Source organism: Anomaloglossus baeobatrachus, chromosome 3 (assembly GCF_048569485.1).
Source record: "Anomaloglossus baeobatrachus isolate aAnoBae1 chromosome 3, aAnoBae1.hap1, whole genome shotgun sequence".
Classification (NCBI taxonomy): domain Eukaryota; kingdom Metazoa; phylum Chordata; class Amphibia; order Anura; family Aromobatidae; genus Anomaloglossus; species Anomaloglossus baeobatrachus.
Genome location: NC_134355.1, coordinates 175,432,939 through 175,458,977, shown reverse-complemented (window position 1 = coordinate 175,458,977; position 26,039 = coordinate 175,432,939).

Genomic DNA, 26,039 nt, shown 5'->3' with positions numbered 1-26,039 from the left:
CTGATGGGAATGCTCCGATAGTGAGAGCTGGCTCTTAAATGTAGCATTCTAGAATGATGTATACAAGTGCTCAGGCCAATCTGTATATGTCGCGGGCGGGGAGGGGACGCTGCGCTCACCACGCTCGGGTCCGGCTCGGGGCTGGTTTGCTTGCTGCTCGGTGGCTCGAGCGGTGGGCCGGATCCGGAGACTCGAACGGCGCTCCTCGCCCGTGAGTGAAAAGGGGGAAGGTTTTGGGGTTTTGGAGGGTATTGTCCATGGCGCCACCCACGGTTGTGGTGAGGTTGTGACACCACAGCTGCTCTGGACGGGGATCCCGGGAGTGATGACAGGGAGCAGCTTGGATGTTGTTTTCCCCCCTCCGTGGGTAGGGGTTGGTTGTCCCGGGGCCCGGTGAGGGTGAATGGAAGATGGGTGGCGGGGTTTGGTGAGGTGCAGGGTCGCGGGGGCAGTGCGGTGCCGCACGGCACGGTAGTACTCACTCAGCCAATGATGAATGCAAAGTCTCCGGTAAAACAAACGGCTGGATGGACGGGTCCCACAGACGGCTGCGGTGGCTTTACTCCCGTTAGGTTGGCGGTGACTGCCTTTCCCTGCACCTGTATATTTATGGTTCTGATGGCTTCCCACCGGTAACCCGCTCCCCAGCTTGGATGGATGCTGAGGGAGCCTGTCACGAACAGCCGGGGAAGTCCCTCAGAAATCCGCAGCTGTTCACTGATTTGTTACACACGACTACTCTCTAGCGCCCCCCTTGTCTGCAGGCCACTTTTGGTACTGCAGGACAATGCATAAGATGAGGCTGCTGAGCTGATAATGCCAAATATTGGAGGTCTCACAGCAAGGGTAAATGTATATCTCTGATTCCTGCTAATGGAATATTTATATACCTCGGTACCCTTAATGATAGCACTCCAATAATTCTATGCAATAACAATTACGCTGCCACCACCCAGACTTTCTACAGGTAGCTGGGAACCCGTTTCAGATAGCATAAGGCCCTTCGGGGTTTTGGATTCGTATATAAAGCATAAGGAAAGAAACTCTTAAATTTTTATATATTTAATCCGAAAATAGGCAGTGTTTAAAGAATATACAGGAATTTACAAAAGGGAACAATACACATTACGGCATAACAGTTACATAAAATAAAAGGTATAAACGTGAAACTTACTAAGCTTGTGCCATAGAAGTGACGTCTGCTTAGGGAGTAGGAGGGAACTCCAAGAGATGTTAGAATCGGCCAGCATCACCCTTCATGATGCCCTCCTCGTGCTGACTGAGCCCCCAAGACAGGAACTGTCTCTTATGCTCTTGCTAGCCCCCCTTGCCTGTGACATCATTTTACAGTCACTTGTGGGCTGGGCTTGAGATGGTCACAAAGTTCCATAATTCTAGGGTTTTTCATATCTTTGCCCCTGGGTCACACAGGTGAAAGATATTAGCGTCATATTTAATATCTCGATTTTACAGTTACATTGATACCAAACACAACGCCTCTAGCACAATTTTACTGGCCAATACTAATTTGTCGTGATTCCGTCGATCTCCTCGTCAGGTGAGACGGTGCGCTGGGTTCCGCACGACGCAGGGATTCTGGCAATGTGTTTTTCATCTTTCTAGCATTAAAGTCGCACTTCAAAACCTGCTTTGGGAGTTTTCCCGCCAATATTACAAAGAATTGTCTTTCTCTGCAGCTTTTGGCTTTGGTTCTACCATCACCCAAAGTCATAAATACCTTAAGCTTCCAGGCCAATCAGATAATCGCCATGACGACCTGTGGCTGGTGAAGAAGAGGGGGATGAAGTCCCTTCAACAGCTCTACATGACACCTCCCCCTTTTTGAGGTAGCATGGGAGATTGATTTGCCAATCGTCTCCTAAGCCTACCTCGCTGGCATCCCCCTGCCGGGACAGCCCATCAGCGTTGCCATGCTCAACACCCTTCCTGTGTTGAATGGTAAAGTCATACTGCTGTAGTGCCAAGCTCCACCGCAGTAGCTTACCATTGTCGCCGGCCACCCGATGTAGCCAGCTGAGAGGGTTGTGGTCTGTCACTATGGTGAAGTTGCGTCCATATAGGTAGGGCTGCAGTTTCCGCAGGGCCCACACTATAGAGAGGCACTCCTTCTCCACAGTGGCGTAGGCCACTTCCCGGGATAAGAGCTTGCGGCTGAGAAACATCACCGGATGCTCTTCTCCCTTCCCATTTACCTGGCTGAGTACTGCACCAAGGCCAAACGCACTGGCATCTGTCTGAACTATGAACCGTCGGGTGAAGTCCGGAGCTTGTAGGATTGGGGAACTGGCGAGGGCAGCTTTTAGTGCCCTGAAGGACCGTTCACAGTCATCTGTCCAGGTGACTACTTGCGGTAGCTTCTTTTTGGTGAGGTCCGTCAACGGCTTAGCAAGAGCACTATAGTTAGGAACGAACTTCCTATAGTACCCTGCCGTACCCAAGAAGGACATCACCTGCTTCTTTGACTTGGGGGTAGGCCAGGAGGTGATGGCGTCAACCTTCCCTGGCTCTGGTTTCAGGGTCCCGCCACCCACTCTGTGTCCAAGGTACTGTACCTCAGTCATGCCGATCTGACACTTCCCTGGCTTTATAGTCAGACCAGCGCTTTGGATCCGCCTGAGCACCTGTTCCAGGTGCCCCAGGTGTTCCTCCCAAGTGGGACTAAAGATGGCAATGTCATCCAGGTAAGCTACTGCAAACCCTCCTAGTCCCTCGAGCAGCTGGTCGACCAATCGCTGGAAAGTGGCAGGAGCATTTCTCATGCCAAAGGGCATGACAATGGATTCATACAGCCCGAATGGGGTGATGAAGGCGGACCTTTCCTGTGCTTCCTTGGACATAGGAATCTGCCAGTACCCTCGACTCAGGTCCATGATGGTCAGGTACTGGGCCCCGGCTAAGCAATCCAGTAACTCGTCGATGCGTGGCATTGGGTACGCATCGGGTGCTGTGATTGCATTTAGCCTCCTGTAGTCCACACAAAACCGGGTTGTCCGGTCCTTTTTGGGAACCAAGACTACAGGCGAGGCCCATGCACTTTTGGACCTCTGGATCACTCCCAGGACTAGCATTTCATCGATCTCCCTTTTTATGTCCTTTTGTACCTCTAGGGAGACACGGTATGGGGGTTGACGAACTGGGGAATGACTCCCTGTGTCCACCTGGTGGGTGGCTAGGGATGTCTTCCCTGGGACATTCGTGAAGGTCATCAGGTAGGGCCGGAATACCTCCCGCAGCTGGGACTTTTGGTCCAAGGATAGCTGTGGGTTGAATGCCGCCTCCTCGATAGACCCTCCATCCCGGGCTGAGGCGAGCAAGTCCACCAAGACTTCACTTTCGCCTTCCTCGGGAAGACTACACACAGGAAGAGCAAAGGCTTCCCTGTCATGATGAGCTTTCATCATGTTGACATGGAAGACCTTTTGCCTCTTCCTGGCATGGTCGATGGTGACCACATAGTTTACGTCATTGAGGCGCTGATGCACCAGGTATGGACCCTCCCAGGCCGCCTGAAGCTTGTTCTGGGTCATTGGGACCAGGACCCACACCTTCTGACCCACTTCATACACCCGCTCTCGAGCGTGTTGGTCGTACCATCGCTTCTGGCTGGCCTGGGCTTGCGCCATATTCTCATGCACCATCTGCGTCATTGACTGCATCTTGTCACGGAGCCGAATGACATACTCCACAACGGACACTTCTGGGGAATTCAGTTCCTCTTCCCAGGATTCCCTTACCAGACCAAGAGGCCCCCGGACTCGTCTGCCATACAGGAGCTCGAAGGGGGAAAACCCCGTTGAGGCCTGTGGTACCTCTCTGTAGGCAAACAGCAGGTGTGAGAGATACCGCTCCCAGTCGCGTCCATGTGACTCAACCAGCATCTTAAGCATCTGCTTAAGTGTACCATTAAATCGCTCACACAAACCATTGGTCTGTGGGTGATAAGCGCTTGATATCAGATGCCGCACCTGCATTTTCTTACAGAGAGCCTCCATTAGACGAGACATGAACTGAGTCCCCTGGTCGGTAAGCATCTCCCTGGGAAATCCTACTCGGGAGAATATGGTCAAGAGGGCATCTGCCACCTTATCGGCTCTAACTGAGGACAGAGCCACTGCCTCCGGATACCGGGTAGCATAGTCTACCACAGTAAGGACGAACCGTTTTCCAGAGCTGCTGGGGACGGCCAGAGGCCCGACAATGTCCACAGCGACCCTCTGGAAAGGCTCCTCTATCACCGGCAAAGAGATCAGGGGAGCTTTGGGAGCAGGCCCTGACTTTCCCACTCTTTGACATGTGATGCAGGAGCGGCAGTAGTTGGCAACATCTGTCCCCATTTTGGGCCAATAGAAGTGGTGAGACAGCCGGGCCTTGGTTTTGCTAACCCCCAAGTGTCCGGCGAGTGGGATCTCATGGGCAATCCGCAGCAACTCACTCCTAAAGCGGTCGGTGCTGTCACCCGCAGTCAGAGTGCCCAGAACGCAAATGAAACCTTGCCTGCTGACACCTCTTCACCCAGAGGGATAACGGAACTGGTTACGGACCCAGAGCAGGTCCCAGAGGGTCCTGGTGAGGTTGGAACCTTAACGTCACTTTTGGCTGCTTCTAGCCAAGAGTTTCAGGTGGCTCTACGAACTGATGCCAGTCTAAAGACGTTAAGGGACCTCGCAGAGAAGCCCTCTTCCGAGACCGATAAGGAGAGGGTATTCTGGGACCAGGGAAAGTTGTACCGGGAGACAATTCCCTGTAACCCCCAACAAGAGTGGCTGAAGGAAAAACAGCTGGTGGTGCCTCACCGCTTTAGGAGTGAGTTGCTGCGGATTGCCCATGAGATCCCACCGCTGCCACCAATTTGTCACGAACAGCCGGGGAAGTCCCTCAGAAATCCGCAGCTGTTCACTGATTTGTTACACACGACTACTCTCTAGCGCCCCCCTTGTCTGCAGGCCACTTTTGGTACTGCAGGACAATGCATAAGATGAGGCTGCTGAGCTGATAATGCCAAATATTGGAGGTCTCACAGCAAGGGTAAATGTATATCTCTGATTCCTGCTAATGGAATATTTATATACCTCGGTACCCTTAATGATAGCACTCCAATAATTCTATGCAATAACAATTACGCTGCCACCACCCAGACTTTCTACAGGTAGCTGGGAACCCGTTTCAGATAGCATAAGGCCCTTCGGGGTTTTGGATTCGTATATAAAGCATAAGGAAAGAAACTCTTAAATTTTTATATATTTAATCCGAAAATAGGCAGTGTTTAAAGAATATACAGGAATTTACAAAAGGGAACAATACACATTACGGCATAACAGTTACATAAAATAAAAGGTATAAACGTGAAACTTACTAAGCTTGTGCCATAGAAGTGACGTCTGCTTAGGGAGTAGGAGGGAACTCCAAGAGATGTTAGAATCGGCCAGCATCACCCTTCATGATGCCCTCCTCGTGCTGACTGAGCCCCCAAGACAGGAACTGTCTCTTATGCTCTTGCTAGCCCCCCTTGCCTGTGACATCATTTTACAGTCACTTGTGGGCTGGGCTTGAGATGGTCACAAAGTTCCATAATTCTAGGGTTTTTCATATCTTTGCCCCTGGGTCACACAGGTGAAAGATATTAGCGTCATATTTAATATCTCGATTTTACAGTTACATTGATACCAAACACAACGCCTCTAGCACAATTTTACTGGCCAATACTAATTTGTCGTGATTCCGTCGATCTCCTCGTCAGGTGAGACGGTGCGCTGGGTTCCGCACGACGCAGGGATTCTGGCAATGTGTTTTTCATCTTTCTAGCATTAAAGTCGCACTTCAAAACCTGCTTTGGGAGTTTTCCCGCCAATATTACAAAGAATTGTCTTTCTCTGCAGCTTTTGGCTTTGGTTCTACCATCACCCAAAGTCATAAATACCTTAAGCTTCCAGGCCAATCAGATAATCGCCATGACGACCTGTGGCTGGTGAAGAAGAGGGGGATGAAGTCCCTTCAACAGCTCTACATGACAGAGCCCCTTTTGCCCGCAGGCTCTGGCCCTGGGAACTGTAGCCTTGGCGGTGACTGTATTTCCCTTCACGGTTTGAGCGGTTGCCTTCAATCGGGTCTTTGCTGCTGGGAAACTCAGGAGGTTCCCTTCGCTAACGGATTTGACCTGTTTTACGGCAACTCCCAGCCTGGTCGGGGTCCATAAGCCCTGCCGAATGGTGCTGGCTTCTCTTCGCTCCCCGGTCCGATACCGGCGGGCCACCGCCCGTCCCCGGTCCTTACGGTTTACGTCAATCGGCCTCTCCTGCAGACGATCACCACCGTCTGCCAACCTTGCTGTATGTGCCCGGGCCACGTACCCGGACACGGTCAGTCTGCTCCACTACTACTTCACTCTCTCCTTTCTCTTTCCCTCACTCCAACTACACTAACTTCCTTTCCCGCCTCCAGGACTGTGTACTCCTTGGCGGGCGGGGCCAACCGCCTGGCTCCGCCCCCTGGTGTGGACATCAGCCCCTGGAGGGAGGCAACAAGGATTTTTGTCTGACTTTGATGTGCCTAGCCGGGGTGTGGGGTGTGTTGTTGTAGTACCTGTGATGACCTGGCTTGTCCAGGGCGCCACATTTCCCCCTTAGTAAAATGCAGACCGTTCGCGGGCTGCCCGTCCATCACCGGTTTTATTTTTGCTAACTGTAGAAAAAAGGTATAAAACACATAAACATTAAAACACAAGCAGAGCCACACAGAGCAAAGCCGCCCCGCACAAAGCAGAGCCATAAAGAGCAGAGCCACACAGAGCCGCGCCGTACAGAGCAAAGCAAGCTGCACAGACCTGAGCCCTGCTGCGCCGCACAATGCAGAGCGAGCTGCACAGTGCAGAGCCGTGCTTCCTGACGCACAGAGCAGCGCTAGCAGCACACCGCATAGCATCTCCCATGCCTCCTGTGACCCCTCTCCACCCCCGGTAAGCTACATTCAGATTTTACGACGCACCCCTCATTTTCCTCCCAAATTTTTGGAAGGAAAAGTGCGTTTTATAATCCGGCATACGAGTATATATGTACGTATGCCTGTATGTGTATGTATCTGTATGTGTGTGTCTACGTGTGGATGGGGCCCACTGAGACTTCTTCACTTGGGGCCCACAAAATCCTGGAGCTGACCCTGCCTGCATCCCTGTGTCACACAGCCTATACACCAACTTACCCCTTTTTCAAACACCCTGCACCCTTCACACCATTTTGTCACAATCTGCACCCCTCATATGCACTCACCCTGCAACCACGCATTCCCATCTCCTTCAGGAATCAGTAACTCCTGATGCTTGTTTTCTGACCGGCAACTGTGGCGCCTCCCACTCGGTTACATGGGCATGACATCATCGCAGGTACTGGCAGCACCACTAGTATGTATTGTCGTCATCTGGGCAAGAGGTTCTGCTCTGCCCCTGCAGCACTGACAGCTCATAAACTCCTAGTGGGCACCCACTGAGCGCGGGGCCCGGGGAAACCGCCCCCTCCGCTCCCCCCCCGCTAGCTACGCTACTGCCTCCCCTGTTAGGGCCTGGAGGAGTGATGATTCATCACCTCTGCAGAAGCTGCCAGCCGCGCAGAGGATGACGTAATTTCTCAGAGACAGAGAGGAGGCTCCGCCCACCAGCTCCATCTCCAGCACAGCAGGGGCCTCTGTATACAAACTTGGCTCCCTGCCCCCCTCATTCCTGAGCTGCTCTCCCCCTCCTGCACTGGAAATATTTCAAGAACAGCAGTCGGGCCTCAGGAGGAGAAGAAGAGGCTGTACCACAGAGAAGATGGAAGAGCCGGCTCCAAAGAAGAACTGGGCCCCAAGTGCCATCTGCAGAGAGGGTGAGTCAATTTGTAATGTGTGATCATCTATCTATCCATTATTTATCTATCCCTCTATCTAGCTATCCATTATCTATCTATCCCTCTATCTATCCCTCTATTTATCTCTCTATCTGTCCCTCTATCCCTCTATCTATCTATTATCTATCTATCCATTCATCTCCATTCATCTCCACCGTGCGGAGCTGCCGCCCGACCACCGTGCGGAGCTGCCGCCCGACCACCGTGCGGAGCTGCCGCTCGACCACCGTGCGGAGCTGCCGCCCGACCTACACCCCACCTACTGTCTCCTCCCCAAAATTCTCTAGAATGTAAGCCTGCAAGGGCAGGGCCCTCTTCCCTCTGTACTAGTCTGTCTACTGTAACTTGTATATGTGTTCTGTATGTAACCCCCTTCTCATGTACAGCACCATGGAATCAATGGTGCTCTATAAATAAATAATAATAATAATAATCTATCTGTCTAATATGTTTGTATATGTCATGTCTATGTATTTTTGCACATATGTGTATATGTTGTATGTGTATTTATCTGTATACATCCTTGTATTTGTGGCACCCCAGGGTTCAGTTGCCACAAATATACCTGTACCTGGGCAGGGAAGGATCTCCACATCAGGTAATCCCACATACAACATTTCCACTCCAAGCCTGGAGGGGGAGCTCTACAAGTAGAGTTCAGGTGAGGTCCCCTTTAAAGCCAGGTTTGGAGGCGGAGTCAGAGAGACAGTTGACAGTTTGAGAAAAGGAGACTGTGCGAGCAGAGAGTGAGGGGAGACATCAAAATGGAGAGGGCAGTGCTTAGCCCGCACAAGTAACTGTGTGACCACCTGAGGGATCAAGAGTGAGGCAAAAGAGGAGTGACCGGGGAGGTGGAGCCAGACCGGTTCATCCCCAAGGAACAGCGCTGATTATCGGACACCAGCATCCGAGATTGTGAGGGATCTAATCTGCCCAGCAATAAAGACCAGGGGCCAGGGAGACTGCAGATCTCCTGGCCGCAGCAGCACCTGAAGGCAAAGCCGCTACACAGAGCTTAGGGATCGCAGTGAGTACAGCAGTGCCCCTTAGAGAAGCTCCCGCCGCCTGCCATACAGGTGAAGACAGTGAGAGAGGGACAAGGTATAGCTACAGGCAGCCTAGAACCAAGGAGAAACATAGCGTAGCAGGGAGGCCACACAACTGACCTGGTGCAGAGATCCTGAACTGTTCCCAGATCACCAAAAACTGTATCATCAGAAACTGAACCCATTTTTAACACCTGCAAGTAAAATCTGGTCAGAGTTAATGAATTGGTGTGACGCACTTTATTTCTTCATCTGAGGAGCCATAGGCTGCTGCACTAAAGTGACAGTTGAAAAGGCTGTGAAGAAAAACCGCCATATCTGTGTACTACAAAAACTGCCCTGGGGACCCCGCTTCACCTACGGGAAGCGTAAACAACTGGCTGCCTAACCATCACCCCAGAGGTCTGACCTGCAGCCCCAGTAACCAAACTGGAACCGTAGGTGGCGTCACGAAATACTTTTATTTATTTATTTTTTTTCTTTATTATTTTTTTTATTTATTTTTTTTATTATTTATTGACTTTCAGAGACCACCAGGGCCACGGAACCGGGCACAGGCCCCCGTGGCATAATCCCATTAACCAACACCCGAAACCGAGTACCCCACGGCCCTGGGGCGGGTCAGCTTTTGGCGTCACGAACAGGATCTGGACAAGGCCCAGTAACCCTGGGTAACGTGTGCCTTGAAAACTGTTTAATAATAACTGAACTTTGCCGCCATTTTGAGCATTTGAAAAACTAACTGCGCCACAGTGAGGATGGAGATGCAAGGTGATGCTGATGCCGCTGGAGCAGCTGCAGCACCTGAAGGTGTAGCCCCGATCATGCCGCTTGCTCTGCCGTATGTCCCAGGGGCGGCATGGTTACCGCAATATGCTGGGGAGCCCAATACCCTAGCTGAATTTAGAGAAAAGATGTGCAATTTCCTGGATATATACTCTATGACTGACAAGCAAAAAGTGTCTGTTTTGCTGGGGCAACTGACGGGTGCAGCAGAGCGAGAGGTTAAATCCTGGCTGAATACAGATAAAAGGACAATAACCCAGATATTTGCTAATTTAAAAGCTGCATTTGAAACTCGCACTGTAGCTGAGCTAAGAATGAGGTTTTACAACTGCAAACAAAGACCGCAGGATAGCATACGGGATTATGCATTGAACCTTCAGGAGGCGCTGCGGGCTGTAAAGAAGGTAGACCCTGAAAGTGCAGGAGAGGAAGATAAAATGTTAATTGAACAGTTTCTTGAGGGGCTACATTCACCAATTCATCAAACACAGCTGCGTCTATGGGTCATGGAGCATCCGAGTCTAGACTTTGTAACTCTGAAGAACCGGGCCATTAGAGCACTGCGAGTCCCTGTGACTACAGACCCCGCACCTCAACCGCGGCAAGCCATCACCTCTCCCTCAGAGGTGGCGTCCCTTTCCTTAACTCCAGCAGAAATCAATGGACAGGCTGTAATACCTGGTGCCTCTGATGACTAGCGTTCCCAGGTACAGCAGCTGACAAAAGATGTGGCCATGCTCCTAAAGGCCATGCATCTCCAGCAGAAACCACAGTCGTCGGAGAGGATCCAGTTGGCTGACAGCCCTGAGGACATCCCGTGGATGCGAGGAAGGAGGAACCCACCGCCCAGAGGAAGACCCAACGACCGCTACGACTCGTCAGGACAACCTATCTGCCGCCGTTGTAGCGAGGCGGGCCACTTTGCCAGGTCATGTCCTTTAAACCAGCGACTCCTGGGGCAGCGGGCTGACCACCAGGAATAAAACAACCAGGCCCATCGAACTGGCGCGATAGATATGTGGGAGGACGACCATTCCTATCTATCGTGCTAGATGGCATTCCCACACTTGCTCTATTGGACACTAGCTCACAGGTGACGACGATCCCGCATATCCTTTACAAAAGATTTTGGGCCGATTCTGAGCTCACTTGCCCAGACCCAGACTTTACTATATATGCTGCTAATGGACAGCCGGTATCACAAGTAGGGTACAAGGAGGTCACGATAAAGGTGGGGAGGGAGGAGCTAAAGGGCCAAGGACTTATTGTGGTGGATACTGATTGTCGTGAAAGAAATTCAACAATGATATTAGGTAACTAATGTTGTTGAAAATTGTCTAGGAGAAGTTCTTTTCTTGCTCCAGCAGGTTGCAGAAACTGCCAGCATCGGGCAGCAGAGGGTCCTACAGAAAGAAATCAAAGCCCTTCTGCAGAGACAACAGGTAGAGTTGTCTGGTGGAGAAATTGGCAGGGTAAGCGACCCATTCCCCATTGTGTTACCCCCAAGAAGTGAAGTGATGATTTGGTGTCGGGCAGCTATAGGCCTCAGAGGGCAGGATTACCAGGCAATAGTAGAGCCCATGTACTCAGATAGTAGGCCCACAGTCCTGACAGCCAGGGGGATAGTTGATGTACGCAAAGGGAGGGTACCTGTACGAGTTTTAAACTGTGGAGAGGAAGAGGTCAAGCTACCCAGATATGCTACTGTTGCCAAGTTGTTCACTGTCAACAACAACTCAATTCAGGCAGTGGAACCCTTGACCCCGTCCGACCAGGCGGAGGACAACAGCTCCAAGGGACAGCTGGAAGACTGGTGTCAGAAGCTGCATGTCGGCACTGATTCCACCCCTTCTTACCAAAGGCACGGAGTTTATCGGGTGGTGAAGGAATATGAACGGGTCTTTAGTAAGCATCTATTAGACTTTGGGCGGATAAAAGGGGTACACCATCGCATACCCACGGGAGACCATCCACCTATAAAAGAGAGATACAGGCCTATACCACCAGCTCACTATCAGTGTGCTAAAGATATGTTACGGGAAATGAAGGAAGCTGGGGTTATTAGAGATAGTTGTAGCCCCTGATCAGCCCCACTTGTCCTGGTAAGAAAGAAAGATGGCACAATGAGGATGTGCGGTGACTATAGGCAGATAAACCGCATAACACACAAGGATGCTTATCCGTTGCCCCGCATTGAGGAATCACTTGCTGCACTGAAAGCTGCTAATTTCTTTTCCACCTTAGATCTTACCAGTGGGTATTGGCAGGTTTCCATGGCAGAAGAAGATCGAGAGAAGACCGCATTCACGACGCCGATGGGTCTGTGTGAGTTCAACAGCATGCCGTTTGGGCTCTGCAATGCACCCGGCACGTTCCAAAGGCTGATGGAGTGTTGCCTGGGGCACCGAAACTTCGAGACTGTACTGATATATCTTGATGACGTCATCGTGTATTCCAAGACGTATGAGGAACATCTGGAGCACCTGGCCGAGGTGTTTGAAGCATTGTCAAAGTTTGGTATGAAACTAAAGCCTTCAAAATACCATTTGCTGAAGCCAAAGGTTCAGTATCTTGGGCATGTGGTCAGTGCGGATGGTGTGGCACCAGACCCTGAAAAGGTCACTGCTATCAGAGACTGGCCAAAACCAACAACCGTCAAAGAGGTGCGTCAGTTCTTGGGGCTGGTAGGATACTACAGGAGGTTCATAAAGGACTTCACGAAAATAGCGGCGCCTTTGCAAGATCTCCTGGTAGGCCAGACCAAAAAGGCCAAGACTTCCGGCCCTCCGTTTGAATGGGGTGAGAAAGAAGAAGACTCCTTCAAGCACATGAAGTGGGCCCTGACCGGTGAGGAAATCCTGGCCTACCCTGATTATAATCTGCCATTCGTGCTGTACACAGATGCCAGTAATGTGGGATTGGGAGCTGTGCTGTCGCAGGTGCAGAATGGCAAAGAACGTGTAATTGCATTTGCAAGCAGGAAGCTCCGTCCTACTGAGAGAAACCCCGAAAACTGCAGTTCGTTCAAGCTGGAATTCCTGGCCTTAGTCTGGGCCGTCACTGAACGATTCAAGCACTACCTGGCATCTGCGAAGTTTACCATATTTACGGATAACAACCCGCTTACTCACTTGGACTCCACAAAACTAGGTGCACTAGAGCAGCGATGGATGGCCCGGTTGTCAAACTATGACTTCACCATCAAATATCGGGCAGGCCGCAAAAACGCTAACGCTGATGCATTGTCGAGAATGCCCCATTTACCAGATGCAGGAGAAGACTCGGATGAGCTAGAAGAGATAGAGCTGCCGGCTTTTCACCGCAACAGTGCATCCCAGTGTAACCAAGGTGTTAAAGGCAAACGCCAAGAGGCCACGCTGAACCCGTTACCTTACCACAGGTGGGAGGAAACGCAAGACAGCGATCTGGCTGTTCGCCTAGTTAAAGAGCTAATAATCCAACCAGACTCAAGTCTTAGCCCAGATGCCCCACCGGAAGCGCAGCACCTGTGGAAGGAAAAGAGAAGATTGTTCATCTACAGGGGTAGGCTATGCAGACATTACATCAACCCCTGAACCTATGAGAGGGTGTGGCAAATAGTGGTACCGAAGAGAGATGTTCAGATGGTGCTGGAGGTGTACCATGACGGAGCAGGACACTTCGGGTGGAAGAAGCTTGAGGTACTGTTACGCCACAGATTCTATTGGGTTGGCATGAGAACTACCATTGAGAACTGGTGCCGAAACTGTGGCCCATGCAACCTGAGAAGAAAGGATCGTGACAGTCAAAGAGCTCCACTACAACCAATTGTCACCAAGCAGCCGCTGGAACTTGTAGCCTTGGACCTTGTGAAATTGACACCCAGTAGATCCGGTTATACGTATGCCCTCACTATGGTGGACCACTATTCCCGGTTTCTGGTGGTAGTACCTGTAAAGGACTTGACAGCAAGAACCGCAGCGAGAACCTTTCAAGCCTACTTCTGCAGACCACATGGCTACCCAGAACAGGTGTTGACGGATCAAGGTTCTGCATTCGAAGCTGAAGTGTTCCAGGAGTTTTGCAACCTGTATGGATGTAAGAAAATCCGAACCACACCGAATCACCCACAGACAAACGGCATGTGTGAGAAAATGAACCAGGTTGTTATAGACCTGTTAAAAACCTTGCCCTTAGAAGAAAGAAGCATGTGGCCAGAGAAGTTGCCTGATTTAGTGGACATGTACAACAACATCCCTGTGAGTTCCACCAATTGCACGCCAGCATACTTGATGAGAGCAAGACCCGGGAAGTTACCAGTTGACTTAGAAATGGGACTTGTTGTTCCTGAAACCAGTTCACCTGAAGCTGATTGGGACACTAAGCGCCAAGAGCAGTACAAAAAGGTACAGGAGTGCGTAGAAAGAAGCCTAGACCAAATTAGAGAAAGGCAAGAGAAAGATTATAAGAAGAATGCACCAGCTGCTCCTTTAATACCTGGAGATATGGTTCTAAAAAGAAAAAGAAAGACCCATAAGCTTGATGACCAGTGGGAAGCAGAACCATACACAGTATTGCCCTCTAAATTTGACAACAAAAAAATCTGCTTAATCAGCAAGGATAAGGGAAAAACATCAGCGGCAGTTTCTAGAGACCACCTTAAAAAATGTCCTAAAGAGTGGAAGCAAAAAGAAGTAATCCCCTGTATACCTCAACCTAAATAGGAAAAGAAAGAGAAGATGATAAGAACAGTACTTGGTGATTTTCCTGAAAGTTGGCCTCAGTACAATGGAGCCATAATTATACCATTATTGACTGGCGCTCAACCAGTAGAAGTCCCAGAAAGACTGGAAGAACCGGTCAACGTTTCAGAAGAACTACCTGTCGCAGTAGAACCAGAGAACCCTGCTATTGGGGATACTGCCAGTCCTATGGTAAGACTAAGACAACATTCACGCATACCAATATTGCGTAGATCCTCATGCAGACTAGTAGATAGTGCACGCATAGCACCAGCACTAGGTACCAGTACACTGCACCGACCAGTTGTGACACAGGCATTACGTAGGTCTAACCGTAGCAACTTTGGTCATCCCCCGTCCCGTTATATAGAAGAATATTAAATAGAAAGTGTAGTAGTTATTAAAATGTAAAAATATTTTATTTATTTGTTTATTGCAACTAAGTAAATCCGTAACCGTCAAGCGTGTTGAGCCTGCAGGACTTTTTGCATGAACTTTTGCATCTTCTTGAACTTTTATGGACCAATGGACCACAGAACTGGTAGTGGTCAAAAACGTTCTTATATATACCATACTCACATTTTGCAGCGGAAGGACTGCATTTTTCTGTTTTATTGGTTTTTGTAATTTTTATTTTTTTAAGACTTTGTACTACTCCTTATTGTTGCTAATGTTTATAAGTTTGCATTTCCAGTCCAGGAGTACTGAGTTTAACTAAGGGGGAATGTGGCACCCCAGGGTTCAGTTGCCACAAATATACCTGTACCTGGGCAGGGAAGGATCTCCACATCAGGTAATCCCACATACAACATTTCCACTCCAAGCCTGGAGGGGGAGCTCTACAAGTAGAGTTCAGGTGAGGTCCCCTTTAAAGCCAGGTTTGGAGGCGGAGTCAGAGAGACAGTTGACAGTTGGAGAAAAGGAGACTGTGCGAGCAGAGAGTGAGGGGAGACATCAAAATGGAGAGGGCAGTGCTTAGCCCGCACAAGTAACTGTGTGACCGCCTGAGGGATCAAGAGTGACCGGGGAGGTGGAGCCAGACCGGTTCATCCCCAAGGAACAGCGCTGATTATCGGACACCGGCGTCCGAGATTGTGAGGGATCTAATCTGCCCAGCAATAAAGACCAGGGGCCAGGGAGACTGCAGATCTCCTGGCCGCAGCAGCACCTGAATGCAAAGCCGCTACACAGAGCTTAGGGATCGCAGTGAGTACAGCAGTGCCCCTTAGAGAAGCTCCCGCCGCCTGCCATACAGGTGAAGACAGTGAGAGAGGGACAAGGTATAGCTACAGGCAGCCTAGTACCAAGGAGAAACATAGCGCAGCAGGGAGGCCACACAACTGACCTGGTGCAGAGATCCTGAACTGTTCCCAGATCACCAAAAACTGTAACATCAGAAACTGAACCCCTTTTTAACACCTGCAAGTAAAATCTGGTCAGAGTTAATGAATTGGTGTGACGCACTTTATTTCTTCATCTGAGGAGCCATAGGCTGCTGCACTAAAGTGACAGTTGAAAAGGCTGTGAAGAAAAACCGCCATATCTGTGTACTACAAAAACTGCCCTGGGGACCCCACTTCACCTACGGAAAGCGTAAACAACTGGCTGCCTAACCATCACCCCAGAGGTCTGACCTGCAGCCCCAGTAACCAAACTGGAACCGTAGGTGGCGTCACGAAATACTTTTATTTATTTATTTTTTTTCTTTATTATTTTTTTTTAATTTATTTATTTATTTATTTTATTATTTATTGACTTTCAGCGACCACAAGGGCCACGGAACCGGGCACAGGCCCCCGTGACATAATCCCATTAACCAACACCCAGAACCGAGTACCCCACGGCCCTGGTGCGGGTCATAGTCACCTATATGCTCATATTATTTCAGCTCCATTACAAGTGTGAGAAAGGCCGGATGTGGTGGTTGCATGTGACCATATAGGTGAATACATTCATATATAGAAGTCTCCTACTCACTTTTTTATTGATGGAGTATGTCTGTGCATGTAATGTAGTGTGAGTGTATTTATATATTCACCTAATGCCGTTCTTCTACTTTCCTGAGTGCAGTCACCACTCTCCGGTATCTCGGGTCACACTACACTCTGAGCCAGAAGTCTTTTACAGTTAAAGCCTATAGAGCCTCTGATACTCCATAGACTTACATTGTATTTCAGGTCCTGCAGAGCAGTGTAACCCACAGATACTGGAGGGCGGGGACGTCACTGAGAAGAGGAGCAGAACGCTGGATACTGGGAATTCTGGAGAGCGGTGACATCAGTGAGAAGAGGAGCAGAACAGTGCTGGACAGTGGAAATACTGGACGGCGGTGACATCAGTGAGAAAAGGAGCAGAGCAACGCTGGTCACCAGATAGTGCGGCGGTAGGTGAGTATATTATGACACTACATGCATATACACACATTCCATCAGTAAACAAATTAGTGAGACCTTCTTTAATGGTGTTTATGGTGCTGCTGTTTTTTGTTGTATTTCCTCTGTTTCTCTTCTGTACCCTCCTGTGGTATAGAGCACTGCTTACAAGGAACCTGACAGCAGATACATGTCCTCAGTGGATCGAGCAGTCTGTATCAGACCTCACATCTGTCTGACTAGTATATCATGTGGCTCAGTCCCTGACAACTATTAATGTTTTTCTCTGAATCTCCGCAGAATTATAGGGTCACACACCTGGCTATGATCATACAGCCACTGCCTGGTACAGGCTGCCCACGGCTCATGGGTATCAGCTGTCAGGATCACACATTCCTGGCTATGATCATACAGCCACTGCCTGGTACAGGCTGCCCACGGCTCATGGGTATCAGCTGTCAGGATCACACATACCTGGCTATGATCATACAGCCACTGCCTGGTACAGGCTGCCCACGGCTCATGGGTATCAGCTGTCAGGATCACACATGCCTGGCTGTGATCATACAGCCACTGCCTGGTACAGGCTGCCCACGGCTCATGGGTATCAGCTGTCAGGATCACACATGCCTGGCTGTGATCATACAGCCACTCCCTGGCATACGCTGCCCACGGCTCATGGGTATCAGCTGTCAGGTTCCCTTTAAAGGAGGTGTGAGAAATAATACATGCACTGTAAAGAAACTATCTGGAAAAAAGATCCAATGGGGGTTACATTTTTTAAAACTAACAAAATAAATTATTCACCTCTGCTGTCACCTCCTGGATCCTGCACCGGCTGTCCTGTGGTCTGTGCAGCATTACTTATGTCACCGCTCTACCAGAGGGCAAGTGAACCCTATAAGGGCGAATAAGCCCATGACAATCTGCAGGGGGCTAGGGTCTGAAGGGGTTAATGTTTGGAATGCAGAAGTGTGCATTCTATGGGGTTATGGGATTGGTGAAAAGGGGGCAGTTGTGATTGGGGGGATAGGGTAGGAGGCTGGCTGATCAGGGGGGTATATAGGTGGGGTGAGGCAGTGGTTACCTCCTCTTGCTGCAGGAAGATCAGCGTGGCCACATGCTGCTGGAAGTGCTGGTGGTCATCATCATCATCGGGAGAGCTGCAGGATTTCTGACTTGGAGGCCCTGATGGAGATGGTCCGGGGAGCCTCTGGAGTGCTGGGAGTCGAGACACTGCGTGAGCAGCTGGCTGCAGTGTGCGCTCCCGGTCCGGTGGTGCCTGATCCTGCACCTCGGCCTGAGCTGCGCGCTCAGGCTCGCGGCCACCGGAGCGCTACTCCCCGGCTGGTGGAATTAGAATACAGTTTCGGAGCCCCCTCGGGGACCCTCCGGGACAGGGGAGCCCGCGGATGTTCCCTGGTTCCCCTCCGGTCACCGGGAGGAATCCGCGTCTGTGACCCCGCGAGCCGGAAGTGGGCGGAGCTACACTGAGGCCTACTTCCGGTTCGCGGCCTGCAAGGACCCGGACCAGCCGTACGGCAGCCCCCGGTGACGTGCGGGCCGGGGGGAAGAGCCCAACTTGAGGTGGCAGCAGTGGAGACTCCCTGCAGGCCGCAGGGGAGCCACCCGCGGCGAAATCGGCAGTGGGCTGGAGAGAGCGAGAAGCCAGAGGACGTCACCCAGGGAGGAGGGCATGGTGGGTCCTGCAGTCGGCAGGGCCACAGACTGCGATCAATGGTGACGGTCCCCTCCAGCGGGGATCCGGCTGGAGGGAGGACCCGGCAGACGGCGGACTGGATACGGCCTTCCTGCAGCCGGCAGGGAGGGAGACCTCTGAGGACGGCCGATGGAGCGGTGGTTTCACAGATGGGCAGGGATCTGGCGAGGGATGATGGCGGCAGGACGCCGCGTCCGTTAAAAAGGCGAACGACCAGCAGGAGACAGTTGGCGGAGCAGGGGCGATGACCGCGGGGGTTGATGGCCGCCGGGAGCGGTTTGTCCCTCCGAGGGTCCCCCCTGAGGACGCCAGCAGCACCACGGATTCCGCCGATGAGGAACGTCGAATGAACGCATCTGGAGGAGAGGAGCCACAGCAGGAATATCTTGTCACGGCTGCTCCAGGATCGGACCAGAGGCGGCCCGGTGAGAGATCATCGATTGTGCATAATGTTGTGGGTTCTGGGGGTGGGGGGTTGGTTGCGGCTGTAAGTACATGTTTCAGGGGTTGGTGGCAAAGTGATCGGGATCAAGCGGGTCCATGTTTCCGGCGGGTGCATGAGTGGGCCCCACTGGGGCTGGGCAATCGGTTGCAGTGGTACAGGAGGAAGGGGTGCAGGGAGCTGGAGTTGCGTTTGCGGTGGAAGCACAAGTGGCCGGGTTGCTGCTGGGGTTGAGACGGCGAAGGAGAAGGATGCAGACAAGGAGAAAGAGGATGAGGTAGTTCATTTAGATGACAGGGCGCGGAGCGAAGTGTATGTGTACTTTGAGAGTCCGCTGGAGGTCCATTTGAAGAAGGAGGTAAGGGAAACAATTTGGAAGGGGGAGTATGGGGAAATATTTTCCCTGCTCCCCCTGGAGAAGTTTAATCTCGATTAAAGTTAAACTAAGCGATTCAAAGAAGGAAAAAGAGGATGAGGAGAAGGGGAGATAAAGGTTCATCCCCAGAACCTTTACTAATTGGCTGGAAACGTTTGCCATACTAGCTAGTATCATCAGGGAGAGGGAGCTGGAGCATTGCTCTGCCCCTTTTAGGCTATATGGATTCCAGTGGGGAGGCATATCAAGTGTACGGAGGTTTGGGGTGGTTAAGATATGATGAGCAGTTCCGGCAACGGAAGGCTCTGCGTCCTGGCCTTAGATGGGACCACAAGGATATATCCTTGTGGATGCGGTTGATGACGGCTCAGACTCAGCCCTTTCGTGGGGGTGCCGGGATCCCGGGTGTGAGCAACGGGTCGCCGGCTGGCAAAAGAAAGGGGGCATATTGACAGTGTAATGAGGGGCACTGCAAGTTTGGGGCCTCGTGTCGGTTCAAGCACGAGAGTTCCGGTTGCTGAGGTGCCCACCCGTTGGTCAGGTGTTTTATAAAGAAAAGGGGAAGTCAGGGGAAGGGGCTGGAAAGAGGGAGGATGCCAGTGAAAGTAGAGGGTTGCTTCCCTATCTAAATAGGTATACGGATGTGCAGGCGGCAGGGTTATTGCGGCACGGTTTTGGTTGACGGTTGCAGGTTCCCGTTTGTTTTTCGGGCATCAGTTTTTCGCCCAGGTAATTTGAGGTCTGCAACGAAACACCCGGAAGTTGGGAGGGACAAGCTAACTAAGGAGGTGGAGCTAGGTCGGATGGCGGGTCCGTGTAAGGACCCTCCATTCCCTAACCTCAGGATTTCGCCATTGGGGGGTTGTGCCCAAGAAAGTGCCGATGAAATTCAGGCTCTTACATCAGTAATCTTACCCGGCCGGGTTGTCGGTTACTGATGGGATCTCACCGGATCTGTCTGCAGTTTCTTGCATTTCATTTGCTAGGGCGTTTGAATTAGTGCGAGCAGCAGGACAGGGGGTGTTGATGGCGAAATCAGATGTGGAAGCGGCTTTTCGCTTGCTTCCGGTCAATCCAGATAGCCATCATTTGTTGCGGTGCATATGGAATGGAGAATATTATGTGATCTCTGCCTGCCCATGGGTTGTTCTATTTCATGTGCTTATTTTGAAGCATTTAGTTCCTTTCTGGAATGGGGAGTGCGGGACGTGGCAGGAGTTCATTCAGTAATTTACTCTCTGGATGATTTTTTGTGCATTGGGTCGGCGGGTTCCTCGGTTTGTTTCTTGTTATTGTTTACTTTGGAGCGGATTGCGCTGACTTTTGGTATGTCGTTGGCAAAGAAAAAAACGGAAGGACCAGCGACGGTTTTTATGTTTCTTGGGCATCGAAATCGATACGGTTGCCATGGAGTGCCGGCTGCCAGAAGAGAAGTTGGTGGATTTAAAGCGTTTGTTAGAGCGTTGTATCAGGCAAGAAAGGTAAGGTTGAGGGGTTTTGCAGCCGGTGTTCAGTAAATTGAATTTTGCATGTCGCATTATGCCGATGGGGCGGATATTCAATAGAAGATGGGCAAGTGCGACCTCAGGTGTCGTATTGCCAAATCACTTTGTTAGAGTGGAAAAGGTGATTAAAGGGGACTTGCTGGTTTGGGACTCCTTTTTTGACAAGTACAATGGAAAGACGTTGTGGATGAGTATAACAATGTCCTATAGTCAGCTGGAACTGTTTACGGATGCGGCAGGAGCGGTGGGTTTTGGAGCGATTTTCAGACTCACTGGGGTGTTGGGGAGTGGCCACGGCTGTGGAAGGAGAAAGGGTTGGTAAAAAATCTGGCGTTGCTCGAACCCTTTCTGATTGTAGTGGCAATCGAGTTCTGAGGTTCAGAATTTGTTGGAAAAAAGGTTTGCTTACACTGCGATAATATGGCAGTGGTGCATGCTATTAACACTTTGTCAGCAAAATCACCCCCAGTAGTGAGGTATTTAAGGCATTTGGTGCTGCGTTGCTTGGATTTCAACATTTGTGTGGTGGCAAGGCATGTGCTGGGGGTACAAAATTGGGGTGGCTGACGCACTGTTTTGATTTCAGTGTCGCAGGTTCAGGAGACTGGTGCCGGGGGTGGACGAGGATGGAGAACAATGTCCAGGCTGGCTGTGTGATCTGGCATCGGTGTCCCTTTCGAACGGATTAGGAGATCGGTGACCGAGATCACTTGGTGCCGATATCAGTGGGTGTGGAAGAAATGGGAAGAATTGGAACGAGAGCGTTTAATGGGGCCTGGTTACAATGGACGGGTGTTGGGGGTTTTGACGTTTGTTAGCTGAGAATTTTTGGCGGGCCGATCAGTGTCGGTGATGGGCCACAGGTTGGCGGCACTAGCGTTTTTGTCTAAATTGCACGTGGTTACAGATGCTACAAAAGATTTTCTGGTGCGGCAAGCCATGGAAGGTTTTAGGAAAGGGCCGAGGGCTCGGGACGCAAGAAGACAAATTTCTATTCACTTGTTGGCACTTATGGTGCGTTGTTTGGGCGAGGTGTGTTCATCACAGTTCACAGTATGAGCAGGCATTGTTTGCGGTGGCGCTTGTTTTGTCGTTTTTTGGTGCTTTTCGCATTAGTGAATTGATTAGTCCTGCAAAGCAGGTGGCAGGAGGCCTTTTAATAGGGGATGTTGGGCTGGGGGACGGTCGAGTTGAATGTACTTTGCACCATTCCAAAACGGATCAGATGGGTCGTGGACATTTGACGGTGTTGTATGGCATTCCAGGACACCACTGGTGTCCGGTTGCACAGGTGGCAGGTTTTAAGGATGCGCGGGGGTTACCCTGGCTCCTTCCTGAGGCATGAGGACGGGTTATCGTTGTTCAAATTTAAATTTGTAGCAATATTGAAGTCTTGTTTGGCACGGGTGGGAGCAGTGCCAAGGAATCACGTGAGGGCGATCGATTCAGTTTGGAGGTTAATAGGGGATGTTTAATGGCTGTGCGGCATGTGGGTTTTTTCTGTTCTTAATGGTGTTTATAAGCTTATAGGTGTGTGTCTGGCTGTGTACTCGGGCACTCCTACGTGTACTGGGGGGCGTTGCGGGCGGACGTGCATACAGACGGTCAACAACTCGGAATGGCGAGAGGGAAGGCGCGAGTAAAATGGATTGGGATTCGTGGTTTGATGTGGGGGAGAGTATGCGCGGAGGTGGCATATTATGCTAGGGTTGACCAGGATCCCAAGGTTTTAATTTACATGCGGGAGGAAATGATTTGGGAGTGCGGGCAGCCAGAGATTTGAAGCGGAAAATTAAGTTGGACCTTTGGCTAGTGTGGTGAGAGTTTTCGGGTATCGTTATCGTCTGGTCAGATATCGTGGCTCGGATGAGTTGGCGTTTTGCCAGGTCAGTCTAGCGGATTAACAGGGCGCGTAGCAAGTTGAACAGGACGAGTGGCCAGTTTCTGGCGTGGAATGGAGGCTTTGTCGTGCGGCACAGGGACTTAGAGGAGTCGTCGGATCAATATTTGCGGCAGGATGGCAGGTTTGGATCTGTGGATGCTCGGTTTGCGGGAAGGTTTGGAGCACGCAGTGGGGGTGTGGAGGGCCCGGGCCATGTAAGCGGTCACGTGGCCTGTCGGTGGCGGGGGGAGAGATCCGTTGTCAGAGGCTGGAAGTACCGATACTCGGTTGGTGGTACGAAGTCACTCAGGGGTAGTGGCTTCGTAAGAAATTGGGAACTTGTGGGCGTAGGTCCTGCAGGTTCGGGGGAGGGGTATTTAACGATGGAACGTTAATACCTCTCACACCTCGGGTCGGTTTTGGTCACGGCCGAGGTGGTCCCTTGGGCTGGTTTTAGGATACGGCCAGGGGATAGGAAGAATTGGTTGCTTCTGGGACGGACCTATCGGTGTTTGGTTTGTGGTGTTTGGAATGTGTATATATATATATATATATATATATATATATATCAGTTATGGTTTTAATTAAAGCGGCGGCATGTTGAGCCGCGGGAAAGATATATATATATACTTGTTAAATAAAGCTGTGGCCATTCGTCCAATGGAAGTTGTCTTGTCATTATTTATAGATATAGTAATTAAGAGGGTATAATTTATGAAGACAGAAGTATCCCTCATAGAGATGTCAAGACACAGGACCGCTGCAGTTTGTGATCAGCTTCAGCGGTCAGGAGACTTAAACTGCAGGTATCACAAGCTGCAGCGATCCTGTGTCCCATAGAACGGTGACATAATGCTGGCACAGAGCACAGGGCGGCCTGCACTGGATCCAGGAGGTGACAGCAGGTGAGTACAATTTATTTTGTTATTTTTACAGAATCTGGCCTCCAGGCAATGACCTTTCTCTGGACAATCCCTTTATTAAACTATAATCCTCATCTTTCTTGCACCTGACAGCTCTAGTGGTGCATTCCCTGATGCTTCAGTTTACAGTGGCTGCAGACATCACATTCCAGGTGCCTCATGTGACCTCTGCAGACAATCACTGGCTTCAGACTCTTGTGCCGTATACCACTGACAAGCTGCAAAACACACAGGGTATCCAGTTTGTGCCATCTCCAATGTAAATAGAAGCATTGGAGACAGCGCTGAAGCTGCAGCAGATAGAAGGGTGGCAGGACTGTGCTGTGTTATAGTCAGATGGTAAATATGGAGCTTATTTATTGTTTAGATTTGATAGTTGTGTCGTCAACTAGGAACAAACAGTAGAACCTATATGTTTACATCATTTTGTTGTGGTATGAAAGAGGAAGGGGGAGGCCCAAAAAGATCTCTTGCACAGGGGCCCCCTGCAGTCTGTGTCCGCCCCTGCCCACACCCCTCTGCTACTGTGACGTACCACAGGTCCAGAGCTGCATCTACAGACTAACTGCGGGCTGGAAGAGCGAGCTTGAGACTAGAGTGGCTGAATCAACCCTAAATGAAAAAACGGTCTTCTGCGAGTCTTTTGTTAGGACCTGTCTGAGGCCGTCGGCTCAAAAAGGCTTCCCAGGACAGACTTTACACTAGCCACTCTATCCTACAGATTCCAAAGGAACCCTGACCTTCACTTTTACACCCCTGTACAGAGATAGAGACTTACCACAGGTAATGGGTTGCATGTACAGAGTAGCTGCTGGCCGGAGGAGCGAGCTTGAGGCTAGTGGTTGATTCAACAATAAGTTAAATATAGCAAACGAAAAGGCAACAGTATTTATCTGCCCAGGTCACAGAAACTGATGCACTAACAGGATACAGTAGCTCTCCTTGATATAGATGAAGGCAGCACAGGGGCAAAATACTGATGAGTCAACCACTCACAACCTACCAATTCATGGAGGGGGTGATTGCTCAGTATTAAAATTGCACAGGCATTAATTATGCGTGTATACGAGACTGGTAATTTAGTGCACAGTGTGTGACACCCTGGAAACCCAGGGGTCACAGGTCCCTACACTCACCACATACACCCCCACCCCAGGAAGGTACCATCAATCAACCAAAAGACGTGATTGCCTCCCTCAGAGTCAGACAGGCACACCAGGTGGGCGGAGTCAGGCGGAAAGACACGCCCACCGAGGAGTCTGCTGGCCTGAGGCAGGAAAACACAAGTAGATTGGGTAGAGGGAGTTGAAGTTTAGAGTTTGGAGAGTGAGGAGCTCAGCTCTGTGTGGGGCCTGGGTTGGAGCCTAGGACCCCAGATCAGTCAGACAGGCAGACGGTAGTGGCCGCCTGCAGGAGACCAGGAATATGACCAGCGGAACCATAAGGGACCGGGACAGGGTAGTGGCCCGCCGGAACCGAACCGGGGAGCTAACTGGATACCGGAGCACCAGGCAGGGTACTCAGACCCCGGACTAGGCTATAAGCCACCGCCATAGTCAAATCAACTGATCGCGGTCTGGACCTCAGGGGTTCATTCCCACCTAAGTCCCGATTGAAGGCAACAGCCCAACCCATCCGGATAATAGCCACCGCCAGAGGCTAGAGATCCAAGGGCCAGCGTCTGCGGGCAAACGGGCTCCTACAACACATACATGCCGTGGAGCGGGCTACCAGTGCCCAGGCACGGTAGCCAAAATCACATAAAGGTGCAGGAGAAAGGCGGACATTACCAACCTATCTGGAGAAACTGCAGCCGGCTGCGGGCCCCGTTCGTCACCCCGTTTGGTTTACCAGAGACTCTGTGTGGTTTAATCATGAGTACACCAGTGCCATCAGGCACCGCACCGCGCTACACCGCAACCCTGCCCCTGCACCCCGGCCTTCACTACCGGGCCCCGGGACCAACATCCCCTACCCACGGAGGGGTCAACACCTAGCTGCGCCCCTACACCGCTCCCGGGATTCCCCGTACCTTTGCCGCAGCGGTGGTGTCCACCATCACCACAACCCGTGGGTGGCGTCACGACCTTTCCCAAAAATAACCACCCCACAACCCCTGCGTGCACCGCCACTACTCCCTTCCAGAGCGATGTGACCCCCGGGTCCGCCGGAGGTGCTCAAGCCACCGACACACGCGAGCCCGGACCCGAGCGGCTCGGCGGTTGCAGCGCGGTACAAGTGCACCTGGCTTACAGCCTATTACTGAAGCCTCTACTATTAGATCAGATGGACTTCCCAGCACTCTATCATTGCACTCCACCGGGACAGACAACGTACCCAGCACTCTATCATACCTCACAACCGTCCTGGA